This window comes from Convolutriloba macropyga, chromosome 5, assembly GCF_964194025.1.
Source record: "Convolutriloba macropyga chromosome 5, txConMacr16.3, whole genome shotgun sequence".
NCBI lineage: Eukaryota > Metazoa > Xenacoelomorpha > Acoela > Convolutidae > Convolutriloba > Convolutriloba macropyga.
The window spans coordinates 68862775-68877232 of NC_134472.1; the positions used below are offsets into that span (position 1 = coordinate 68862775).

At 38.3% G+C, this 14458-nt stretch overlaps 1 protein-coding gene across 5 annotated transcripts in view; it reads right to left on the bottom strand.

The window, feature by feature from the left end:
* LOC142339590 (membrane-associated protein Hem-like) overlaps window positions 1-14458 on the bottom strand; it is a 479910-nt gene that overhangs the window by 11539 nt on the left and 453913 nt on the right. The gene's annotated exons all lie outside the window — the stretch shown is intronic.

Genomic DNA, 14458 nt, shown 5'->3' on the forward strand with positions numbered 1-14458 from the left:
GCGTTGCTCTTGTTTTTTTGTGTCGTCGTCTGACGCTCCAATTTTTAACTGTGTTCACGCTTTTCAGTTCATTTGATTGCCATTCATTCACAGAGTTTCAGCAATTTCGTACACAGAAGAAAAGAATAATTAGAAAAGATAAGCCAAGTTTTACCTTTCTCATTAATTATTTAATTTTGTGAGACGTAAAGTTCTCAAATTTTCTATTCAATTCACATTTCTAACTTCCGTTTTTCTTTTGTTAGCTTAAAGGTTTAATACTTTTCCCTCATTCAATGTCTACTTGGAGCAGTATATTTTCAGTGATCATTCTCAAAAATTAATCAATATCAATCAGTATATCACCTTCAGTATGCAAGGAAGTTATGCAAATGGCAGTTATGTGTTCAATTACTGATTTATAAGCAAAGGTTCCAGCCAAACTCTCATAATTTCAGATTAGACTCTATAATTTTGAAGTGGAATATCTCCCCGTTGATTTGATGGCGGTGAAGACAATGCATTTTCGGAGGAAGACGAGAAATATACTCGGCAGATTGCCAGAAAATAGCCGCCGTTGATTCCCATAACTCTATTGCGACTAAATGAAAAGAAAATATCAACAAAAATTGGTTTTTGGATGAAAACATTTTTAAGTGCGATTTATTTTGATGTCATTTTGTAATTGAACATACTCCTGTCTCTCAGTGAGAGGCTACAGGGTCTAGTATCAATACCAATAAGTATTATAGATAGTAACTAAAACTCATAGGAACGACGTTTAAAAACCGGGCATCTAAAAATGGGCTTTATGGGTTTATCCCGTTTCTATTTCTGACTTTGGTTTTTTAATACTGACTCTCTTCATTTTGAATTGCTTTGCTGAGCAGCTGCTGCTTTAAAAGACTTTGAGAAGAAAGACAGAAGAGTGATACTAGCCTAGGGAAGTCAAAAAGATTTCACGCAAAATGTCGAAAAGCGGCAAAATGTGTAAAGCGAAAAAGAAGTTCGACAAGTAAAAAAAAAATAGGAGCGCTATAATAGCCGGCTGACATGAGGGCGGCTATTAAAAATAGTCAAGTGATTTATATATTCGGTGAGAATGATACGGATTCATGGCACGAGAAAAAACGGTCCGGCCAGATGCAAGTGAGGAACGCGGGTTCGGTTCAAAAAAGAGCCGACGAGTTGCAATTATCTGTCGATTGCTGCAGCGAAGAAAAATGCAGTTGAAGATTAGGTTACTGCCATACTGCCACGACTAATCAAATATTAAAAAACTGTTCTTTCTTTGAATAAAATTGCCGCGGACGAATGAAACCCTACGCGAGAACGCTAGCCAGCATGATTCAGCCTTCAAATACTTAGGACTATGTACAGTGATGCATCATGTGTATAAGACTACAGATGGCACTCAATGATGCCCACAAAAACTTGAAACCTACGAAAAGGAAACTATTATTATGTAAACGCTTTTAGGCAAACGCTCCTTTGGTTGGAATCAGTCATATTAACAGTTCGTATCCACCTCTCTTTATACTCAGACTCTTTATAATTTTGAAGCGGAATATCTCACCGTTGATTGGCTAGCGGTGAAGACCATGCATTTCCGGAGGAAGACGAGAAAAATAGTCAAAAGATTTTAATATTCGTTGGGAAGGATAAGGATTCATGGCACGAGAATATTCGGTCCGGCCAGATGCAAGTGAGGAATGCAGGTTCGGTTCAAAAAAGAGCCGACGACTTGCAGTATCTGTTAATTGCTGCAGCACAAAATGGAAATGGGAAATTTGCAATCAATTAATGATTTATAAGCAAAGTTTTCAACCAAACGCTCATAATTTCAGATTAAATTCTCTAAAACTTTGAATTGGAATATCTCCCTGTTGATTTGCTGGTGCAGAAGGCCATGCATTTTCGAAGTCGTGTGATTTTAAATTTATGTCCGAATGATGCGGATTCATGGTCCGGCCAGATGCAAGTGAGGAAAGCAGGATCGGTTCAAAAGAGCCGACGAGTTGCAAGACCTGTCGATCGCTGCAGCGAAGAAAAATGAAGCTGAAGATTGGGTCACTGGCATACAGCCACGACTAATCAAAATTTTAATAAATTGTTCCTTTCCATAAAATTTCCGCGGATGAATGAAATCCTACGGGAAAACGTTAGCCAGCATGATTCAGCTTTCAAATACTTTGGACTGTGTGCAGTCACGCATAAAGTGCACAAGACCACAGATGGCACTCAATGTTGTTAACAAAAACCTGGAAACCTACGAAGGCAAATGCTTATTATGTAAATGCTTTTAGGCAAACGCGCCTTTGGTTGGAAGCAAACATGTTAATAATTTGTATCCACCTAAAAGCTAGCCAGATATGTTGATGCTTACAGAGCTGTGAAGTGTTATAGTAGCTTCTCTCAAGATAGCTTCTCTCTTCTATTTTTTGTAATGATTGCGGTGGTTTGAATTGAAAAAATGAGAATTCTCGTTCCAATTTTCAACCCTTTCGCTCCTCAATGGAACTAATGACTCTATTGAGAACAATATGAGCATCCATTCTGACTTAACTTCCATTGTGAAACACATTAAATTTTCTCTCCTCAATCAACTTAACTAATCCAATTTTTTCGTAAAGCCAAAAGAACCATACTGTCCTAATTTCCATTTTCACAATGTACTATCTTTTCGCTCTTCAATCAAAGTAAATAATGACTTTCAAGTAACGCAACGGGAGCTATCCTGCCCAAATATCAATTTTCAAAACACTTCAGTGCAGCCGCAAAGCGACAGCTGAGCGTAACATTATTGCGCTGATCTTGCAATTGCTTGGTCGCTCCATTTTTGTTTTACCTGTGTTCACGCTTTTGAGTTCATCGGACTGTCATTCAATCTTTGTTTCAGAAATTTAGTTCACACAAATATAATAAGTAAAACTTTGTCTATCTCATTAATTGTTTAATTTTGTGAGGCATTCAGTTCTCAAGTTCTCTATACAATTAACAGTTATAATCTTTTTTTTCCTTTTGTTAGCTTTATGAATAAAGTGCGCATGCCAACGGTTTAATACTTTTCCCTCATTCAATGTCTACTTGGAGCAGTATATTTTCAGCGATCATTCTCAAAAATTAATCAATATCAATCAATCTATCACCTTCAGTATGCAAGGAAGTTATGCAAATGGGAGTTTTGTGTTCAATTACTGATTTATAAGCAAAGGTTCTAGCCAAACTCTCATAATTTCAGATTAGACTCTATAATTTTGAAGTGGAATATCTCCCCGTTGATTTGATGGCGGTGAAGACAATGCATTTTCGGAGGAAGACGAGAAATATACTCGGCAGATTGCCAGAAAATAGCCGCCGTTGATTCCCATAACTCTATTGGGACTAAATGAAAAGAAAATATCAACAAAAATTGGTTTTTGGATGAAAACATTTTTAAGTGCGATTTATTTTGATGTCATTTTGTAATTGAACATACTCCTGTCTCTCAGTGAGAGGCTACAGGGTCTAGTATCAATACCAATAAGTATTATAGATAGTAACTAAAACTTATAGGAACGACGTTTAAGAACCGGGCATCTAAAAATGGGCTTTATGGGTTTATCCCGTTTCTATTTCTGACTTTGGTTTTTTTAATACTGACTCTTCATTTTGAATTGCTTTGCTGAGCAGCTGCTGCTTTAAAAGACTTTGAGAAGAAAGACAGAAGAGTGATACTAGCCTAGGGAAGTCAAAAAGATTTCACGCAAAATGTCGAAAAGCGGCAAAATGTGTAAAGCGAAAAAGAAGTTCGACGAAGTAAAAAAAATAGGAGCGCTATAATAGCCGGCTGACATGAGGGCGGCTATTAAAAATAGTCAAGTGATTTATATATTCGGTGAGAATGATACGGATTCATGGCACGAGAAAAAACGGTCCGGCCAGATGCAAGTGAGGAACGCGGGTTCGGTTCAAAAAAGAGCCGACGAGTTGCAATTATCTGTAGATTGCTGCAGCGAAGAAAAATGCAGTTGAAGATTAGGTTACTGGCATACTGCTACGACTAATCAAAATTTAAAAAAACTGTTCTTTCTTTGAATAAAATTGCCGCGGACGAATGAAACCCTACGGGAGAATGCTAGCCAGCATGATACAGCCTTCAAATACTTAGGACTGTGAACAGTGATGCATCATGTGTATAAGACTACAGATGGCACTCAATGATGCCCACAAAAATTTGAAACCTACGAAAAGGAAACGATTGTTATGTTAACGCTTTTAGGCAAACGCTCCTTTGGTTGGAATTAGTCATATTAACAGTTCGTATCCACCTCTCTTTATACTCAGACTCTTTATAATTTTGAAGTGGAATATCTCCCCGTTGATTGGCTAGCGGTGAAGACCATGCATTTTCGGAGGAAGACGAGAAATATACCCGGCAGACTGCCAGAAAATAGCCGCCGTTGATTCCCATAACTCTATTGGGATTGAATGAAAAGAAAATATCAACAGAAATTGATTTTTGGATGAAAACATTTTTAAGTGCGATTTATTTTGATGTCATTTTGTAATTGATTATACTCCTGTCTCTCAGTGAGAGGCTACAGGGTCTAGTATTAATACCAATAAGTATTATAGATAGTGACTAAAACTTATAGAAACGACGTTTAATTACCGGGCATCTAAAAATGGGCTTTATGCGTTTATCCCGTTTCTATTTCTGACTTTGATTTTTTTAATACTGACTCTCCTCATTTTGAATTGCTTTGCTGAGCAGCTGCTGCCTAAAAAGACTTTGAGAAGAATGACAGAAGAGTGATACTAGCCTAGAGAAGTCATAAAAATTTCACGCAAAATGTTGAAAAAGCGGCAAAATGTGTAAAGCGAAAAAAAATCCACGAAGTAAAAAAAATAGGAGCGCTATAATAGCCGGCTGAGAAGATGAGGGCGGCTATTAAAAATAGCCAAGTGATTTATATATTCGGTGAGAATGATACGGATTCATGGCACGAGAAAAAACGGTCCGGCCAGATGCAAGTGAGGAACGCGGGTTCGGTTCAAAAAAGAGCCGACGAGTTGCAATTATCTGTCGATTGCTGCAGCGAAGAAAAATGGAGTTGAAGATTAGGTTACTGGCATACTGCCACGACTAATCAAATATTAAAAACTGTTCTTTCTTTGAATAAAATTGCCGCGGACGAATGAAACCCTACGGGAGAACGCTAGCCAGCATGATTCAGCCTTCAAATACTTAGGACTATGTACAGTGATGCATCATGTGTATAAGACTACAGATGGCACTCAATGATGCCCACAAAAACTTGAAACCTACGAAAAGGAAACTATTATTATGTAAACGCTTTTAGGCAAACGCTCCTTTGGTTGGAATCAGTCATATTAACAGTTCGTATCCACCTCTCTTTATACTCAGACTCTTTATAATTTTGAAGTGGAATATCTCCCCGTTGATTGGCTAGCGGTGAAGACCATGCATTTCCGGAGGAAGACGAGAAAAATAGTCAAAAGATTTTAATATTCGTTGGGAAGGATAAGGATTCATGGCACGAGAATATTCGGTCCGGCCAGATGCAAGTGAGGAATGCAGGTTCGGTTCAAAAAAGAGCCGACGACTTGCAGTATCTGTTAATTGCTGCAGCACAAAATGGAAATGGGAAATTTGCAATCAATTAATGATTTATAAGCAAAGTTTTCAACCAAACGCTCATAATTTCAGATTAAATTCTCTAAAACTTTGAATTGGAATATCTCCCTGTTGATTTGCTGGTGCAGAAGGCCATGCATTTTCGAAGTCGTGTGATTTTAAATTTAGGTCCGAATGATGCGGATTCATGGTCCGGCCAGATGCAAGTGAGGAAAGCAGGATCGGTTCAAAAGAGCCGACGAGTTGCAAGACCTGTCGATCGCTGCAGCGAAGAAAAATGAAACTGAAGACTGGGTTACTGGCATACAGCCACGACTAATCAAAATTTTAATAAATTGTTCCTTTCCATAAAATTTCCGCGGATGAATGAAATCCTACGGGAAAACGTTAGCCAGCATGATTCAGCTTTCAAATACTTTGGACTGTGTGCAGTCACGCATAAAGTGCACAAGACCACAGATGGCACTCAATGTTGTTAACAAAAACCTGGAAACCTACGAAGGCAAATGCTTATTATGTAAATGCTTTTAGGCAAACGCGCCTTTGGTTGGAAGCAAACATGTTAATAATTTGTATCCACCTAAAAGCTAGCCAGATATGTTGATGCTTACAGAGAGAATCTAAAAAGACTTTGAGAAGAATGACAGAAGAGTGATACTAGCCTAGAGAAGTCATAAAAATTTCACGCAAAATGTTGAAAAAGCGGCAAAATGTGTAAAGCGAAAAAAATTCCACGAAGTAAAAAAAATAGGAGCGCTATAATAGCCGGCTGAGAAGATGAGGGCGGCTATTAAAAATAGTCAAGTGATTTATATATTCGGTGAGAATGATACGGATTCATGGCACGAGAAAAAACGGTCCGGCCAGATGCAAGTGAGGAACGCGGGTTCGGTTCAAAAAAGAGCCGACGAGTTGCAATTATCTGTCGATTGCTGCAGCAAAGAAAAATGGAGTTGAAGATTAGGTTACTGGCATACTGCCACGACTAATCAAATATTAAAAAACTGTTCTTTCTTTGAATAAAATTGCCGCGGACGAATGAAACCCTACGGGAGAACGCTAGCCAGCATGATTCAGCCTTCAAATACTTAGGACTATGTACAGTGATGCATCATGTGTATAAGACTACAGATGGCACTCAATGATGCCCACAAAAACTTGAAACCTACGAAAAGGAAACTATTATTATGTAAACGCTTTTAGGCAAACGCTCCTTTGGTTGGAATCAGTCATATTAACAGTTCGTATCCACCTCTCTTTATACTCAGACTCTTTATAATTTTGAAGTGGAATATCTCCCCGTTGATTGGCTAGCGGTGAAGACCATGCATTTCCGGAGGAAGACGAGAAAAATAGTCAAAAGATTTTAATATTCGTTGGGAAGGATAAGGATTCATGGCACGAGAATATTCGGTCCGGCCAGATGCAAGTGAGGAATGCAGGTTCGGTTCAAAAAAGAGCCGACGACTTGCAGTATCTGTTAATTGCTGCAGCACAAAATGGAAATGGGAAATTTGCAATCAATTAATGATTTATAAGCAAAGTTTTCAACCAAACGCTCATAATTTCAGATTAAATTCTCTAAAACTTTGAATTGGAATATCTCCCTGTTGATTTGCTGGTGCAGAAGGCCATGCATTTTCGAAGTCGTGTGATTTTAAATTTAGGTCCGAATGATGCGGATTCATGGTCCGGCCAGATGCAAGTGAGGAAAGCAGGATCGGTTCAAAAGAGCCGACGAGTTGCGAGACCTGTCGATCGCTGCAGCGAAGAAAAATGAAACTGAAGACTGGGTTACTGGCATACAGCCACGACTAATCAAAATTTTAATAAATTGTTCCTTTCCATAAAATTTCCGCGGATGAATGAAATCCTACGGGAAAACGTTAGCCAGCATGATTCAGCTTTCAAATACTTTGGACTGTGTGCAGTCACGCATAAAGTGCACAAGACCACAGATGGCACTCAATGTTGTTAACAAAAACCTGGAAACCTACGAAGGCAAATGCTTATTATGTAAATGCTTTTAGGCAAACGCGCCTTTGGTTGGAAGCAAACATGTTAATAATTTGTATCCACCTAAAAGCTAGCCAGATATGTTGATGCTTACAGAGCTGTGAAGTGTTATAGTAGCTTCTCTCAAGATAGCTTCTCTCTTCTATTTTTTGTAATGATTGCGGTGGTTTGAATTGAAAAAATGAGAATTCTCGTTCCAATTTTCAACCCTTTCGCTCCTCAATGGAACTAATGACTCTATTGAGAACAATATGAGCATCCATTCTGACTTAACTTCCATTGTGAAACACATTAAATTTTCTCTCCTCAATCAACTTAACTAATCCAATTTTTTCGTAAAGCCGAAAGAACCATACTGTCCTAATTTCCATTTTCACAATGTACTATCTTTTCGCTCTTCAATCAAAGTAAATAATGACTTTCAAGTAACGCAACAGGAGCTATCCTGCCCAAATATCAATTTTCAAAACATTTCAGTGCAGCCGCAAAGCGACAGCTGAGCGTAACATTATTGCGCTGATCTTGCAATTGCTTGGTCGCTCCATTTTTGTTTTACCTGTGCTCACGCTTTTGAGTTCATCGGACTGTCATTCAATCTTTGTTTCAGAAATTTAGTTCACACAAATATAATAAGTAAAACTTTGTCTATCTCATTAATTGTTTAATTTTGTGAGGCATTCAGTTCTCAAGTTCTCTATACAATTAACAGTTATAATCTTTTTTTTCCTTTTGTTAGCTTTATGAATGAAGTGCGCATGCCAACGGTCTAATAATCTTTTCCCTCATTCAATGTCTGCTTGGAGCAGTATATTTTCAGTGATCATTCTTAAAAATCAATCAATATATCTTTAGTATGGAAGGAAGTTATTCAGATGGGAATTTTTTGTCCAAATACTGATATATAAGCAAAGGTTTCAACCAAACGCTTATAATTTCAGATTAAATTAAATTTCGAAGAGGAATATCTCCCTGTTGATTAGCTGGTGGTGAAGGCCATGCATTTTTGGCCGAGGTCGAGAATTATAGTCGTGATTTTAAAATTGGGTGCGAATTCGATACGTATTCATGGACCTAGAACTGTCGATTCGGCCAGATGCAAGTGAGGCATGCAGGGTCGGTTCAAGAAAGAGCCGACAAGTTTCAAGATCTGTCGATTGCTGCAGCACAGAAAAAGGAAGTTGATGATTGGACTGCTGGCATACTACCACGACTAATCAAAAAATGTTCCTAGTTTGAAAGTTCTGCGGGTCAATGAGATCCTACGCGAAAACGCTAGCCAGCATGATTCAGCCTTCAAAAACCTAGGACTGTGTACAGTCATGTATCATGTGTACAAGGCTACAGATGGCACTCAACACTTTCCACAAAATCTTGGAAACCTACGAAAGGCAAACGCTTCTACGAAAGGCAACTGTCTGGTGCTGAGGAACTGATAAATGGCGGAATTAATAGTTCAAACAACAAAGGTATATGATTTTGTTTGAAAACTCAGCAATTATCGCAAACTTATTTTGCAAACAAGGAAAGGAACTGTTTTGCGTGGGCGCGAGAGTACACCGCCTGAAAAGAAAATGAACTTGATACAGAGTGATCTTGTTGATATTGTGAGGTTCTTCGACCACACAGTTGCCTGGTTTCTTTTAAACGTTCTGCAACCAGAGGAGTCCGATGGCGGAAGTCACCAGCTATTTTGGATGCGTTGAGGCCGTATTGAAGATCTTTACATCTTCATGTGCTCTTTGTCAAAGAATCGCCAAATACTCGAAATATCTCCAAGTAAAAGTAAAAATTACATTCAAGGATGCATTTCTAGTTAACCATTGCTCCTAATGACAGGGTTCCCTTAACTGACGAGTATCTGAAAATGCCACAAAAGCATCAGTTACATTCATAGCACGAGAACTGTTGTTGAAAGGCAAAGAATTTCCGATCTGATCCAAAGCTAGCGAGGTAAACAAAAAAGCTGCGTCATTTACCTGATGGTTTTGTGGTTTTGATAAAAACGGTCGCAAGAACCAAACACCAAGTCATGTATCAGCAAATTTTCAAAGTCGTAAAAGGTCTGCAAGTGCTTGCTCACTTTTCACGATTGTTTAAAGTGAGGTATTTCTCTTGAAAGGTATATTTTTGTGTTAAAAATTCAATCAATAAGCCCGAGGTCATTCTAGAAAGGCAACCAAATGCAGTAATGGCGAACGCATCTTACCCGATGATTCTTCTAATGTTGAGTATAGGCATCGATACAATATGTAACTGAAAAATATAATGTAACTAAGTACCTTACCGCCTTTATGACAACGCCAAAAAAGCATCAGTAAGTTAACTGAAAAACGGTGGTGGCAGATGGTGGCTGCTGATCCGAACAATTGCGACATGAGGAAAACTCGGCAAAGAACGAACGCGAGCACGAAATTGGAATTCAAGAAAGTTTGCTGCTGAGACAGCGCTTGCTATACATAAGTAGGCCTGTAGTTTAAATCAAAACAAGTTGCCACGAAAAAGAATCTGGTTAAAATCAAATCAAGCGAAAATATAGATGAAATGGACGGTCATAAACAAAATTTTTCGAATTACCAGCAGATGCGTTGTGCTGAGACCACACCACTGGGAGTCGTTTCGTCTAGCAGGTTTCATGTCAGAGTACAAACTGGTTTCTCGGAGATGAAACAAGAAAAACGCCGTGGAGCATGGAGACAGTGACAGTGACGAAGAATCCGTTGACTTTTCAGTTAAATAGAACGATGGCTCTCGTGTTCAGAAACTCAAAATCTTAGAGTTATAAGAAGTGTTGGGTTCGGCTTGCTAAAAAATTGTGAAGCCCATTCCTCAAACAAATTTGTTCTCGCTCTCCCTTGAATTTCTGAGAGTTCTAACAAGGAGTGTTGAAACTGAGTCCAAATTTTGCCTAGATTTTGCGCAGCTACGAGTTCTAACCATAGACAAGATGTCGCCCGTTGGCATTTTTCACGTTACGGACCATAGATCTTTTCCAGCTGCCTACTGTTAAATATCCGTACGTTTTCAGCACAATTTAGGGAGCTCATACCAGAAACATTGCGTTCAAAGTATCAAATGGATGGACTTAGTTGAATGGTCTAATTGAAGGAGATTTGCAAGGCGAAGATCGGGAAATTCTTAATAACTTGAGAAAGAACAAATCACCGAAGGTTCATTGCGCCTTTGGGCTATTCAGCGAAATGTTCAGGAAAAACGATCAGGCCGTGAAGAGCATTAGGAGCGAAGGCCATGATTGCCTCGCTTTTTACAGATTAAAACATCGCGCTTTAGACAAAAAGACAAATCGAAACTTATGTTTATGACTGCAGAACTGGCCTTCCTCTGATGCGCGTGGGTTGTATTATCGGCTTCCCCTCGTGATTGACCAACAATTGATACTAATGAATATTAGTACCGAAGACCGCGTATAAATTGAAAGATACCTTCGACGAAATGAGTTCCGTAACGATACTGCCTCGACCATTCCTCTGTGTTTTCCAAATAGTAGAAATTCAAGCCGTAGAAATTTTCGCAGGCGATTTCAGATTTCCTGATAAGACATCGCAGTAATAGGCTCCTCTAAAAAGAGTAGCTCAACAATTTTTTAATCCAAAAACAAAAATTTTGGTCAAGACTTTCCGCGGAAAGATATCATTTCTCCATCGAGTTCTGTGCTGCAACTACTATCTACAAACAATTAGAGAGACAGATTGATTTATCAGGCTACGCCTTCAAAGGTGGATCATACACCGCGCTAAGTCGATTTTGAGCTAATAAAATCGTTTAGTGAAAAAAAAGTATATTATGTCATCCGCTGATGTCGGAAAATGAGGTCTGAATGTGAACTGAGAAGCCGATGGGCTTTTCCAAACCCATCAAAACATTACGTATAATTAATCACGAACGTACGAAGTTTGAGAAATCGCTTTTGTATTATAAAGTCGTTTGACGTTCACAAAAGGGCCGATGGCATTATTCTGTGCGAGTCAATGCCGAATTGTTTTGACAACACCAGCCAGCCTGAAATTCGCTTTTTTGTAATGCATCCTTTTAATGCTAATTCGTGCTCTGTTGTACGTCTGCGAAACTTCACACGTCGAAATTGTTGATTGAAGTATTTTCGGCCCCACGCGCTCTTCCAATTTGTGCAGCTCAACAAGGCTGAGTTAATGTTTTTCTTTTCTGCTTTTTTAATATAATTCTGTTTTGCGCACTGAGTAACTTTTCGATGAATGTTTACTGCATAACTCATGATAGAGAGAATTCTCGACAGTAATCCATTCAGACATTTCTTCATACATGAGGTCTCATCATTCACTCTTCAAGCGATGCACTCATGAATGAATTGAGTCGCACAAGGTGTATGCATCACCCCCATGCGAGAATTGGCTACTTCAACACTGTTCAAAGAAAATCGATCTGGTTTTTCAAAACTATTTGAGACCCCTGGCTGTTCACTAAAAGTAACTGAAACGACTACAAATGAATTAACTTGTATAGATTGGGCGTTTAGTCGTAAAAATCAACGCCCTAATGCCACCTTAAATGGGAACCTCGTAAGGCATTACCTTTAAGCTCCCCTTTCTTAAGCCCCATCTTTTCTCAGACATCTTATCTCCTTGTCTCGGAAGTTAGCTAACATATTTTAACGTTTTTGAAATCTATACAGTGACAGTATTGAAAGATCAAATAATTATCGTTCAATTGATATCAAATAATTATCGTCCCTTGAAAAATTTCTGTTTACCTGAAAAAGAACAAAACATAGCCGGCAGATTGCCGGAATAGCTGCGAAAGAATAGACCTGCGTGCCATATAATAGAGATAGAAACAGTTACAGATCTAAATCTAAGTTTTAAAGTGCAAAAGTCATTTTATTGAGTGAGGTAAGTCACGTATGATCAAAATCTAATCACGCAAATAACCTAAAAACTTTCGCTAAAGCGAGTGAGAAATGGCGTCACGCACGCAAATGCCGTTAGTGAGAGGAAGAAGTCATTAAGAAAATTTGACTTTTTCAGCTTTGCTGTGTGAACAAATGTAAAACGAAAAAAAGCGTCAGACGACGAAACAAAAAAACATAGCAGGACAAGTCCTGACGTACAATTCAAAGAATTTTCATTGACTCAACAAACAACTAGACCTAGAACGGACAATGGGTGAATTGGGAAAACCATTTCTAAAAAAAATCAGATGAAAAAAACAAAAAAAAAAACAGAAAATCAATGTCAAAATGCTGCTAGGGAGAACAAAAAACCACTAGTGAGATATGTAATTTTGATTCTAACAAAAATCTAGGTCCAGAATGAGCTGTGAATTGATTGGGAAAACTATTTAGAAAAAAATCCGATCCAAAAAATCGAAAAAACAGTAAAAATCAGAGTGAAATTGCCGCATGTGAACAAAAAAAACCACTAGCGAGAAAGCGAATTTTTGTTCAAACACCGTTTTCTCACTCTACTTTAAAATTAGAGCGAAAAAAATTCACGCCGCAAAACCACTTGCTTTTTCGCTCCATTTCCTGTTTCGGCGTGACCAAAATCACCACTCCAATTTGACTTCAAAAATCAGGAAAATGTGTGAACAGATCTTAAAAAAAAGACAGCGCCCCAATACAATTCAAATTCTTTGAATTGTAAAAAAAAACCAAGAGCACCGCAATATAGCTACGCTCAGCTTACAGCTTCGCATCTATAATAAAATTCAGGCTCTTTATTATCTGTAATAGCTGCAACTGATTTTCGTCCAAATTTGGTGATGTATTTGAATGTTTTGCCATCGATTAAACCTAATTGTATTGAATCATCCAATAACATTTTCTGTGACAAATTGGGTCCGAACGTCGGCCAAAGTGATATGATATAACATTTTTCAAAAACTTTTTGTATAAAAGCATAACTTTGTTAAGACATTCTAGACGCAGAGAGTTTTAATTTGATACGAGAGGAAAATATTGATATGAAACCATCACAACCAACCATAGTAGTAAATTACTAGCTTAAATAAAATATGTCTGCAATACCGACTGCCAAATTGTTACTGGATTATTGAACGACAAGATCAAAGGGAATTATGGAATGGGTTAAATTTGATGTAAGCATGAAGAAGACTTTGAATATCTGATGAGGAAGTTTTTTTGATATCAGACTGATAAACTAATTGCAGAAAGCTGGCTTAAGCTTAATTGCGGGTGCGTGGGTACAGCGGATGGACGAGGGGGAGTAAGGCTTTTAACGGTGGGTTAGTTGAGCGATGGGAGAGTGGGGTCATACTCTAAGAGCAATCTGCAGAACTGTTCCGATCTGCGGAGACTAGTAGGGCTCTAAGAGAACTGCTCAGCGATTTAATCACCTCGGGGATTCTCCTGTGAATCCCGTTTTTGAGGACGAATGTCAAATGGTACGACGAAAAAAAAGTTGGCAGTATCCAAAAATTGCATTTAGAAGCCATCCTACTGTCCTACATAAAAAACCGTTCCTACTGCGCTTTTTCCTACTTGGCATTTGCGAATTTTCTAATATATTCTCTAATAACTTTTTTAATAAATTTTTCCCTGGTAGTAGAGTTGATAAATATACAAATCTTCTATTTAGATATAATAAACGGCACCAGCTGGGACACTACTAGCCCAACTCCACGTGCCTCTTCTTTCCCAGATCAAATTTCATTTATTCTAGTTTTTCTGCATGAGTTTCAACCCCTTGACTCCTGGCGCTAAAATGATATCTTGAGCTTAAACAAAAAGTACGGCAACTTGCAAAAATTAAATAAAAGCACTTTATATGTAAATTTCATGGCACATCGGTTTGTTCACTTCTGGTCATT